This window comes from Pinus tabuliformis, chromosome 2_2 (assembly GCF_031772625.1).
Source record: "Pinus tabuliformis cultivar Carrire ecotype Pingquan chromosome 2_2, CPIR1, whole genome shotgun sequence".
Lineage (NCBI taxonomy): Eukaryota > Viridiplantae > Streptophyta > Pinopsida > Pinales > Pinaceae > Pinus > Pinus tabuliformis.
The window spans coordinates 958,358,577-958,371,963 of record NC_142300.1 but is presented as its reverse complement, the minus strand read 5'-3'; the positions used below and the strand labels follow the sequence as shown (position 1 = coordinate 958,371,963).

The following is a 13,387-nucleotide window of genomic DNA, read 5'->3' as shown; positions in this document are numbered from 1 at the left end:
CATATTATGTTGATTAATCTAGTGTGACTTATGCCTCCCTGCATCCTTTCAGAGGAGGAGATCCTTTTCCCTTCATCATGCTTCTCAAGATAGAAGTAGTGATCCATGTTACCTGCAACCATACGACATGACTTTATAATATCAAATACAAGCGTACAAACCTCATTTTACCTCTAGGTCATCTAGGCTTCTTCCAACGACTTCCTTGATTGAAAAGATCTTCAACCCCTTGATCTGCTTCATCTCTCATGTCATCATACCATCATCCCATGAACTCCACAAGTTGGAGTTTTTGATGAAACACTTGCTTCCTCTCTAGATTAGTGAACCCTCCGATGAGGATGCCATCAGAGAATCTTGAGGATCTTGTCAATCCCCATTTGGAAGATGTTTCCTTTTTGATTTGATGTATGATGAGCCTTGTCCTAGATGACTTCATCCTTTCCTTCAATGTTCAATGAGGTTTCCAAGAGCTATATCCTTCATGTTTGACTGCCATGGTTTTTGTCCTTTATGATTCCCATGGTGATGTCACGAGCTTTTGTTTCTAATGCTTCCATGATGCCATGATGCATCTTATTGTCATGACCATATCAAAAGATTGAGGAGCTTATGATAAGACCCTTTTGTGAGGGATACCATCTCAATCATAGTAGAGATCTATTACTCCCTCTTTCCTTGGCCCTTTTCTTCTGCTTACTCCATCTTTCCGGCAATATGAGCTTTCTTTTCATAATCTTTCCATAGCACTGTTCTGTCTTTGTTTGAGGACCAAACTTCCCTTTTCTACAAATGTTTGAGTCCTTTAGCCTTTAACACTTTTGCCTTCAACTTTCCTTTTCTATCTAGAATAGAGACCACAAGTTGAATGAGGTAACTTCCTTGTCTATGGAAATTTGTTACCTTGCTTATTAGTTAGTGTATCGATGATGATCATCTTATTATCATCTCTCCTAGGTCTCCCAATTCAGATCTTATGAGGATATTCCTTCATCCTTTGATACCTTCAATCAGGTCTAAGTGATATGACCTTCTTCACTGCATTTCAGAGAGTATATCGTCTAGCATTTCATATATCTCTTTTATGTCTCCTTTCTTGCTACATAGGGATGAGAGGATCTTAAGAGTTCCCTCCCATGAATTCAAAGGAGACTTTTTTCCTTGATATGTTAACTGACTTCTCTTATCTATGAAGATTATGACAATCCTCCTTATTCCATGCAAAGACTTTTGATGACCCATCCAACCTATAGATCTCCTTGCAATCATGAAGTCATTTTACCAAATTGAATAATGAAAAATACTTACTTGGCAAGAGAAGATAGAATCTTCACCTTGATCACGTTGAAGATGCATTGATGCTTCCTCCGGGTGATCTTCGAGTTGATGTGATTTTATTATAGATCCTTGCTTGAGTTGCCTAGCATGAACAACTGAAATCCCTTTTGAAGATCTTTGAGACCTTGCACTGTTCAGCACCAAGCACCGAAACTGCACCAGATTATAAGTTATTGAGATCACTGTGGTATGACAAAGATTGTAATGACACCAAATTTTTGGCTAGCACAGTGGTTATTTCAAGACCAAATATAGGGACTGAATTAGCACTGAGACTGTGAGAGACACCGAAGAACTGCCTTCTCTTCTTTTGACTAAGATTACTTAATCATATTGAGCCACTGAGATGTTAATAGCATAGCTCCAAAACTGTGGGTAGTACGAGACTATGAAATTATCCGAGAACTTTAGATAAGGATCCAAATCAGTCTTGCTGTAGGACTAAATTGTCTTGCTTTTGTAGACTGATCCTTTAATTTTGATATAGGTTTTGAAACACAAAGCCCTTCAATTTGCTTTGATGCCCTTCTTGAAAGCTTGAATGTCTCTTTGCTGCCCTGCCTTTGACTTCAACACCTTAGCTCTAAAACCATGTTGAAGAATCTAGGGCAGTTAAGGTTAATAAGATTCTTCTCGCCGTGATAACTATTTGTGAGGCATTTTAAACTTTTTCTTCCTAGCACAATCTTCACTTGTTATTATTAGAGCATGTCTTCTTGATTCATCAAATAATTACCAAAAACAAAAGAGACAAGGACACAAGATGTTGGCTTTCTACCAGTGCGAAAACCTCTCACTCTTTGAGGGGAAAACCCACACATAATTCTTCTTATAGAAATTCCAATTGACAAATACCAAGACCATGAACCTTGACCAATTATGCCACTCTAAGACCAAGACACCAATCCTCTTCTTTGTCACTGTTGGGATCACCATCATCACTGCTGCTTCACCGAGGTCATCATTACTGCACCACAGAGGTAATTACAGTTGCACCATTGTTGTACGTTCACCTAGATCATTGCTGCACTATCACTGAGATCATCACCATGTCACCGAGGTTTCTATACTGCCCTTGTCTTCATCAAGATCTTCATCATGACCTTGATTCCATGTCTTCATCAATGCACCGAGATCTTCATCATGACCTTGTCTTCATTAAGATTGAGATCATGATTGCGATTATGCCGAGATCATGACTATGTCTAGTATTTCGAGAGTGTATTATTGTGGGATCTCAATTATGCTGAGACAATGATCAGTGTCTAGAAAGTATGTTGAGAGTGTATCATCTCAATCTTCTTCATCACAAATATGCCGAGACATTGATCAGCACTGAGATCTTCTTCATCGCAACTATACCGAGACAGTGACTGTGTTCTTTCCTTGCATCGAGATCATCATCATAGATATGGTGAGACTGTCACCACCGAGGAGGTTGAGATTGTAATTTCTCCCTGTAATTATCCACGAAATTGTAGAGGCATTCGAGATTGTGTCCTCCTGTAATGCGGAAATCAAACCTTTGTACCCATCTGAAAAATTCAGAGAATCTGAGTTCTTGTTTTGTTCTTTTGTTCAGACCCTGGTTGTGTATTTATACTAGTTCGTCCACATATTACGCTGACATGACAAAGTGAACCGATGTGTCTGCTTATATGAGCTGACATGACTTCTTTTTATATCATTTGTAGGTTGACTTCTTCAAGAGGGATTGTGCTTGTCTTTGGAGGGTTGTTAGACATTTCTATAGACTTGTATACATTGAACATATGCTCAAGAAGAGCTTTTTCATACATGACATTGACTCTTTGACTTATTAATAAATCCTAAGGCTCTTAATGGGAGCACTAACAAATAAACCTCTTTCTCATTAAACCCTTACAACAAGGCGTACAAAAATATTTTTATTTCTTTTATTTCATCATTTACAAAGATCAAGTCATTATGAAGAGCAAACCCAATTAGACTTTCTTCAACAGACCTGAGTCCCAGGGCTAGTAAGATGCCCTAGGAAACCCTCGCTTGCCTTTCTTTCTCTTCTGCTTCCAAAATCGAACCACCAGAGATCCGAGCGTAGAAACCATAACTTCGATCTTCCCAAAAGAATAGAATAGGTCCAGAAACACTTCGACTTTGACTTCCTCTTCTTCGCACTTCCTTCTTTGACTTCTTCTTTGTTAAAATTGGCAACTAGGGCCAAACTCCATGTCGGTCATCTTATTTATGGCAGCTAATATTTTTATTGGATCCCACTCATTGAGAGGGATAGGATTGATCTAAAGATCATCTGATTCCGTCAAGTATTCATGGAGTTATGAATTTATTTGTGTTATAAGACAAATTGTCAAGTCGGCCAGCAACTTATGTAGGCTCAAAAGCCCAATAGGCATGTCTATTCATCATCTACGTTTTAGTATAAATAGATGAGGATTTGAAGTCATTTGTGATACACACTCTTCATGTGATCTCCTCCTCTCCACGTCTTTGGGTTTTCGGTGAAGGACAGACAAAAGAGTATACACTGGGCTAGGTAGAAGGTGCCCTAGCTGCAAGTTAAGAGGAGCTTTAATCCACACTTAATGGAGGCCCTCATCCGCTGTCCAAGAGGTCCTTATACACAGTCAAGGAGGAGCCTTAATGCGCTGCCTAAAGAAGCCTTATACATTGACTAAAGAAGGTCATATACGTAGGCTAAAGAAGCCCTAATACGCAGTCTAATGCAGTCCATATTCGTTGACCAAAGGAGGCTCTAACCACAAATAAGAGAGGCCTAATCCACAACTAGGAGTATGCACAAAACGCACTCCAAGGATAGACACTAACACAGCTAAACGAAGCCTGTTGACAGCGTGAAAGAAGAAGAAAATTTCGAGTTGCTGTAGGTGACAACACTGTCATAGAGATAGGATTGTTTGGGTATCCTTTTGTGACTGCATGAAGCTGTTCTCTTCTTGTAGGAGAGCCGAGTTAGAGGAACTAAGGGATAGATCTGTTGGGATCTCATTGGAAGGAAGGTTTATGCTGCCTGTAAGCTACAAGAAGATTGCCTGTTAGGCCACAGGCCATAACACCACAGTCAAGGATTGTGTATGGGTATTTGAAGGCTTATATATATGCCCAGATCAACAACATAACCAAAGAGTTGTCCTAGGTTGTTTTAATGAATATTTGAGGACTGTTTCAACAGTGCTTGGTACCCTAACCAGTCATCATGATGACAACAACAAATCCATTATTGACCATGTCCTATTTCATAAAGCAGTGACAGCTAGTATGATGTGTGCAACATGATGATGGAGAGCAGTAAAGTTGTGTACAACAACTCAACAATGGAGCAGCATGATGCAGCTCAGGACCATAGTATGATGTTGTAACAAGAATGCAGCATGGTGATGGTTGCAACATGATGGGGGCAGCAAAGTGATGCTGTATGATGAGTGCAGTATAGCAATCATTGAGTGCAGATCAACAATATTGGGTACAGATCCGTGATAAAGAACAACTCAATGATTGGAGCAGCTCAGTGACAGGAGCAACAACATGAAGTGCATAACATGGTCATGATATGGACGAGATGCAGCACAGTGATATGTGAAGGAGTCACCTTGGAGAATCAGTTGAAGCAACATGTCTTCAACTGATCTCATATAGATATAGAAAGTCAAAGTGTTGACTTCTGTTGTAAATACACTATTTCTCTCTATCTTTCTCTGCTGAACTATTGAAGAACATAAAAGAAGAACTGATTAAGGGTTTCCCCACATTGGGTTTGTCCTTGGCTGGCGCCACATCTTGTGTCCACTTGTCTTGGCTTGTCTTCTGCGATTTATGTTTATGTTCTATCTGCAATTTACTTTAATGCTGATGTGATTGCTAACTGTGAAAATTAAATAAATTTCTCTAGCATAGAACATACCTAAAATTAACATGGTATCAGAGCTAAGGTGAAGACAATGCCCAAGCAAGAGTGAAAGAGCAATCACCGAAGACAGTTGGGAAAAGACAAAATGAGTAGTGGATTCCTCATCCCTCTTCAAATTCACCTCGGGTGAAGTCGAAGCAGAGAATATTATCAGAATGGCATAGCGGAAGTTTCTGATGGCCTACCTAAAGATCACTTCATTGGGAAGTTTGGCTTAATGGATGGAAGGAAAGGCGGATGCCTTGGCTGCATTAAGTTCAACCATTATGCGAAGGAGTGTCCGAATGGCAGAAACACATCTCTTGATGAAGATAACAATAATTCCAGGGACATCTTCAATGATCAAAGGAATGACGAGTAATTCAGGTCATCAAGGAAATGGTCGACTCTTCAAATAAAGCAAGGAACCCTAGGTATGAAGAATCAAATGTTGTTTCTGATAAGATAAAGAAGAATTATCTTGTATTGGCCCTGATTGTAGTGCTTCAAGGCACTTCATCGGATAGATGGGTGAGATGGAAACAATCGCGGGATTATACTTGGAGCCGATGACACCTATCCCAGAAAGGGTGTAGGGAATATTACCCCTCAATTGAATGAGGGTAACTCGATTCATTTACAGAATCTCTTTCATGTACCTGATCGCAAGAAGAACCTGGTGTCCATTTCGGCAATGGAAGTCAAAGGTTACAAGGTGGTACTCATTGATGGAAAGGTACGAATTTTCCAAGATGTTTTTGAGTTCAGGGTTGTATCAAGTTGCAAGAAGTCCACTGGGGACCATGTCCATTGACACATAGGACCGAAGGTCTATGAGTCAGATGGTGGCAGGGATGCCTGAATTCAAAAGGAGCATGAAAGTACATGTCTATGATGTACCGAAGGAAAATCTTATAAGGGGACCATTCCCCTTATGTAGCAGGTCCACAGATTTGGAACAACCCAAGGAGTTTGAGATTCATGATCGGGAATCTCACATATGCAGGTGGAAGAAAGCCCACTATGGCTTGAAGTAAAACACTTCAGACCTAATATGAGAGAATTGATAGTTGTCTGATGAAGCTGAGATTCACTAACAATGAAGCCGATCCAAACCATTGTTTGAAGGTTGTGGATGATAGACCTCTCATACCGGCACCTTATGAGGACGACCTATTTTTGATAGGTGCAGACCCTCTCAGTTGCAAAAGTGAGAGGGAGTTGAATTCTGGATGTGGAATGATAAACTACAAGCCTGTGACTACCTCGAGGATCTTAACTTTCAAAAGTTATATGGTAGTGATGTCGGACTGATTTGGGAAATGCCTCTGAGTTTCATAAACTCATTCGCGTTGATGTTCTTGGTAAACTTCCGTCCGGACAAATGTTTTGCAGTTAGCGTGGTGAGCTCATATTTGGTTGAGTCTCACTGGATTGGTGTCAAGAATCTTCTGAGATATCTTTGGGGCACAATCTCTCATGGATTGAGATACACTGCCGAAAATCTGAAACTGCATGATTATTCGAATGCTGACTGGGTAGGCAATGTGGAGGATCACTAGAGCACTTCTCAGTGCTAGTTCTCTTTGGATTCTGCTTCGATCTCATGGACGAGTAGGAAGTAGAAGTCGGTTGTTATAAGCATCGCCGAGACCAGATACATAACTATGAGTATGATCTCGTATGAAGCTGCCTGGTTGAGGAAGCTCTTCAGTGAGCTGTTTGTACACATGATGAATACCACTGTGATTCTCTGTGACAACCAGAGGTAGGATTCGATTATTGAGGAATCCCATATTCGATGATTGCTCCAGCAGATAGACATCAGATACTACCTTATCTGGGATATGGTAAGTCAATGAGCAAGGAAGCTCCATCGTTGTGAGATGATGTCCAGGTTGCTACACTTTGTCAAAGCCCCGAGGGAAAGATCAAATCTGTGATTTTCCCGAACGACTTGGAGTCGTCGAGAGACCCTTGTAAAAGGGTCCTGCATGTTGCATACATTGAGCTCTGGGAGCTCTGGGGGCTTGGGGTACTTACTGGAGCAACATACGACCACAGGTTGACTCACCCTCCCCTGGTGGTGCGCTATGAACAGGATGATTAAGTTCTCCTGTGGGCTAGGATGATTCGTTCTCTGTGGCAACTGTGGAACAGGATGATTTGTTCTCCGTGGAAACTATGGAACAGGATGATTAGTTCTCCTGTGAGCCTGGATGTTGTGTTCTCCATGGCGATTGTGGAACAGGATGATTCGTTCTCCTGTAGGCCAGGATGATTAGTTCTTCGTGGCATCCACTGGACATGATGATTCGCTCTCCTATGGACAGGATGATTCGCTCTCTTGTGGACATGATGATTCGCTCTCCTGTGGACAGGATGATTCGCTCTCCTATGGACAGGATGATTAGTTCTCCTGTCGAGGCATCCTACTCATGCAGTTCGGGACTCATGGGAGGTACCTCTCATCTGATCAATGAGCAGGGAAATCAGGATAGGGACCATAGTAGTACTGATGGATGCATCATTGTATCTACCGTACTCCCTATGCTAAGATGACCTTCATTGATCTGGGATCAATGATACTGGTCTGGGACCAGTGAGAGTGGTACATACTCTGACACTGACTTCGGGTCAGTAGAGGACTGGTCTGGGACCAATGGTACACACTCTGAGACTGACTTTGGGTCAGTGGAGAATGGTATGAGACATTCTTGATCAATTCTTCTTCTTCATGGTTCAGCAGCACTGAGCTGAGCAGAGCTGAGCTAAGCAGAGCAGAGCTGAGCTGAGAAAAGCTGAGCTGAGCTGAGCAGAGCAGAGCTGAGCTGAGTAGAGCCAAGCAGAGCAGAGATGAGTAGAGCAGAGCTGAGCTGAGCAGAGTAGTGTAGGGCACTGATGGCAGAGATAGTACAGTTGGACATATGGATCAGTAGATGGAGTTCTCCCTAGTTGAGAGGGAGTGTTAAAATTGGCAACTAGGGCCAAACTCCATGTGGGTCATCTTATTTATGGCAGCTGATATTTTTATTGGATCCCTCTCATCGAGAGGTGTAGGATTGATCTAAAGATCATCTGATTCCGTCAAGTATTCATGGAGTTATGAATTTATTTGTGTTATAAGACAAATTGTCAAGTCGGCCAGCAACTTATGTAGGCTCAAAAGCCCAATAGTCATGTCTATTCATCATCTACATTTTAGTATAAATAGATGAGGACTTGAAGTCATTTGTGAGACACACTCTACATGTGATCTCCTCCTCTCCACGTCTTTGGGTTTTTGGTGAAGGAGAGACACAAAAGAGTATATGCTGGGCTAAGTAGAAGGTGCCCTAGCTGCAGGTCAAGAGGAGCCTTAATCCGCACTTAAGGAAGGCTCTAATCCACTGAAAGAAGAGCTTTAATCCACACTTAATGGAGGCCCTTATCCGCTGTCCAAGAGGTCCTTATACGCAGTCAAGGAGGAGCCTTAATACGCTACCTAAAGAAGCCTTATACGTTGACTAAAGAAGCTCATATACGCAGGCTAAAGAAGCCCTAATACGCAGTCTAAAGCAGTCCATATTCGCTGACCAAAGGAGGCCCTAACCACAGATAAGAGAGGCCTAATCCATAGCTAGGAGTATGCATAATACACACTCCAAGGATAGACACTAACATAGCTAAACGAAGCCTGTTGACAGCGTGAAAGAAGAAGAAAATTTCGAGTTGCTGTAGGTGACAGCACCGTCATAGAGACAGGATTGTTTGGGTATCCTTTTGTGACTGCATGAAGTTGTTCTCTTCTTGTAGGAGAGCCGAGTTAGAGGAGCTAAGGGATAGATCTGTTGGGATCTCGTTGGAAGGACAAGGAGCAAGGTTTATGCTGCTTGGAAGCTACAGGAAGACTGTGTGTTAGGCCGCAGGCCATAACACCACAGTCAAGGATTGTGTATGGGTATTTGAGGGCTTGTATATATGCCCAGATCAACAACATAACCAAAGAGTTGTCCTAGGTTGTTTTAATGACTGTTGGAGGACTGTTTCAATAGTGCTTGGTGCCCTAACCAGTCATCATGATGACAACAGCAAATCCATTATTGACTATGTCCTATTTCATAAAGCAGTGACAACTAGTATGATGTGTGCAGCATGATGATGGAGAGCAGTAAAGTTGTGTACAACAACTCAACAGTGGAGCAGCATGATGCAGCTCAGGAACATAGTATGATGTTGTAACAAGAATGCAGCATGGTGATGATTGCAGCATGATTGGGGCAGCAAAGTGATGTTGTATGATGAGTGCAACATAGCAATCATTGAGTGCAGATCAAAAATATTGGGTACAAATCTGTGATAAAGAACAACTCAATGATTGGAGTAGCTCAGTGACAGGAGCAAATACATGAAGTGCATAACATGGTCATGATATGGATGAGATGTAGCACAGTGATACGTGAAGGAGTCACCTTGGAGAATCAACTGAAGCAACATGTCTTCAACTGATCTCGTATAGATATAGAAAGTCAAAGTGTTGACTTCTTTTGTAAATGTACTATTTCTCTCTCTCTTTCTCTGTTGAACTATTGAAGAACATAAAAGAAGAATTGATCAAGGGTTTTCCCACATTGGGGTTTGTCCTTGGCTGGCACCACATTTTGTGTCCTCTTGTCTTGGCTTGTCTTCTGCAATTTATGTTTATGTTCTATCTGTAGTTTACTTTAATGCTGATGTGATTGCTAACTGTGAAAACTAAATAAATTGCTCTAGCATAGAACATACCTAAAATTAACATTCTTCTACTACTTCTTTGCATAAGAGATGAGAGAGTGAGTGGTCCAAATGGAGGACAAGTTCCTCTTATATATAGGTTTTTTTCAAGGTTGGACATGACTCTTCATGTAGGCCAACTTGACAGCTCATTAGGTCGACTTGATCTTGGAGGTATTTTGACACTTTAAAGACAAAATAATTTTTTCTTTACAATTTACAATGTGCTTATAGGGTATTCAATATATGACAATGACTCTTATACCTAAGACAAACCCTAGAAGCACTCAATGGATGGTTGACCTATAAAATAAAAGAACTTGAGCGTGAAACCCATTCTTCAATAATAATAATAATTTCTTTTTTATTTTATATTTACAAGAATACATTTCATACTTATGAAAACCGAACCTAGTTACACATTTTTCAACATGCTACCCATTTTCACCCCCTACTTCATTCACCATATCTGTCACATGCCACCACCTTTTGAAGGATGTACCTTGAATATTGTTCCCTTTAGAAGTAGAAACCACCTAATAGGACGCTTGGTTAACCCATTTGGAGTTTAGGAAACATTGGCATATCCCGAAGCCCATTATGAAGGGCAGACCATTATGAAGTCCCTGTTGACCACTGGAGTGACACTTGATGATTAATGAAAGACTCCATGCCCAAGGATGATCCAGAGGACACTTGTGCCATCAGATATCATCAGTGAACAGAGTTTTTTAACTCTACCTCTATCTTCTCATCATCTTTCTTGTACCCAGATTCCACACTGTGGGGAATTGTAATAAGTGATACTAGTAATGATGAGTTTTTGAGTCTGTAACAGGCCTAGGATGTTGGGACTTGATCTGCAAATGAGTACACCTTGGAGTGTTTTTTTTATCTGGTTAATTATCCCTTTTTTTTCAGAGGCGGATAATTTTCTAGGTTTTTCCACTCACTTTTTACCCCAAATTCGGGGTGACGGTTTGAAGGTTGAGCCCCTAACACATCTTAGTGTCTAAAATCGATGTATATTACCATACTAGATCACACAAAAAAATTCGTGGAATTTGGCTAGGTCTAAATAGGATTTTTTAATAATTAAAAATTTCCCTTAAAATGAGATTTTTTAATTATTTTGTATGTATTGATGTAAATAAGTGGACTTGGGAAATGTCTGGGGCATGTGACTACTCAAAATTCATCCTCAGAGACGCAACATTATCCTAGGACCCTCTTTGGGGTCAAACAACAACTTATAGTCTCTCAAAGGCTGATTTTCCTAATGACAGTGGCAAAAAATGAGGAAATTTTTTTTGAATAATTGGAAAAATTTAGAATTTTTCCAAAGTCAAAATAAGTCAAATTTTGACATGGAAATATAGGGGAATATCAAAGGTGATGTGGAAGCCATGTGGGGCCTACTAGATAGAGGAAAGTCAAAGTTCCAAAGTGGCAAGTCAAAAGGTTCCGCGATGAGTTAAAGAGGCCACATTGAAATATTTTATATGATGAAAAGTTAGGTTATTGATTTAATTGATGTTGGAGATTAAAGTTCAGATTCTCATAAAATGAGTGGGGAATGGACCCCACTCATATTCCTTGTCTACGTAGGAAGCAATCAAAACAGATTTATGCACATGCTACTAAAGAATTCCACGCAGCAAGGGAATATCCAATGCAACAAGGGAAACTGAAGCAATAGTCAATGCAAGAGTTTTATATATGCCTAACTCACGGTTTTGTTAAAGTTTGAGTGGGGACAAAACTGCCACATGGGACAGTTCTTGTCTCCCACTAACAACCAATCACAAGAAGATATATAGAGCATCAACGCTGGCAGATTTTTCAGTGTATACACAGGCCTGATTTGGAGGATATGCAGAGGATGGTTTACTCATTAGTTTGCTGGCATGTTGACCGTGAATTTACGTAAGTTATTTAAGAGACTTGTCCCCCTTTGTTTGCAGTCCTTTCTACAGATGGACAACAAGAGGATACACTGATCCTCACAAGGAATACACACAACAGATTTGAAGATATTCGATGGACAGTCAAGCAGTCAAGGCTGCCACCTACAGCAGTCAAGCAGCCACTTGGAAATTCATTGGAGCATTGAGATCTTCACCATTGCTACACTTGTCATTGGAATTTTCCTTGGGATCATCTCCCATTTTCTTATTTATATGAATTTTGAGCTCTCATATTGGACTTTTAGAACGAGCTATTGGGCTTACAGAGACTCTACTAGATTTTGTATTCATTTTCATATAATAAAAGGACTTTGGGGTACTATTGTGTTGGTGTTCTCCTTCCATTTCTTGAGGTGATGTTATTTCAATTGTTGTGCTTTACATTCTACATGTATGTTGGATTATGCTAGTTAGCATTTTGGCACTTGTTTGGATTAACATATGCAAGCTATCTTGTATGGTTTTTGGGTTAAAGAAATACTTTAGGAAGAAGAGCATTAGAAGATTTTTGGTGAAATCTAGTCTTCTCCTCCATTGTACAATCTAATCCCTTTATGATTGCTGACATCTTATTTTCAAATGTGTAGAGATTTTTAGATTTGGTTGAAGGATTTACTTGGGCGTGGGGTAACTCTCCAATAGACGAACTAACTCCCAAGATCAAGAACAGAAGTTTCGGCTTTCAGAGGAGATCCAGATGGACCTACAACGCAGTTCTAAGGAGGAGATCTGATGGTCAACGCTGGTCAAACTTTGGATCTGTAGTTGCAGCTTCAGGTTCAACAGCTTCCGGCTTCACATGTGTGAGAGAGAGACCCTTTTCTGCGCAATAGAGAAGAGACTCTTTTCTGCGCAGTAGAGAGAGAGAGATGTGATGAGATGAGTGAGTCCAAATGAGGAAAGTCCTCCTATATTTATACACAACGTTGGTGTTTGAATAGATGCGACTCTTGGGCTTCTGAGCCTACATGAGTTGTAGGTTGGCTTGATAATAATTTCATAATCAAAATAAATTCATATCTCCATGAATACTTATCGGAATCGGATGATCTTTATATCAATCCTACACCTCTCGACGAGAGGAATCTAATAAAAATATTATCAACCATGAATAAGATGACCCACATGAAGTTTTGCCCTAGTTGCCAATTTTAACACTCACTCGTGGTTTAAATCCTTTGAAGAGCAAGAAAAAGGTTGCTAAGGTGATATTGTGATAGTGGCAACCCTCTCTCCTATTGCGATAAGGTTTGGCCCCACCCAGTGAAGCTTTGCATGTGGCTTGCTAGATTTTGTGGCACCATGAACCTTGTTTACTTTACAACTATTGGCCTCCTTAAGCTATTCCATATAAAGAGGAAAGAATCTATTTTTCAATCATCACATTCACAGCATCATGTGTTAAAGATGTCAGAGTTTGTTAGGT

General features: G+C 40.5%; 1 protein-coding gene across 2 annotated transcripts in view; it reads left to right on the top strand.

Annotated features, from left to right (window-relative positions):
- Positions 1-13,387, top strand: part of LOC149196398 (uncharacterized) — a 395,336-nt gene that overhangs the window by 336,577 nt on the left and 45,372 nt on the right. The window lies entirely within an intron of this gene.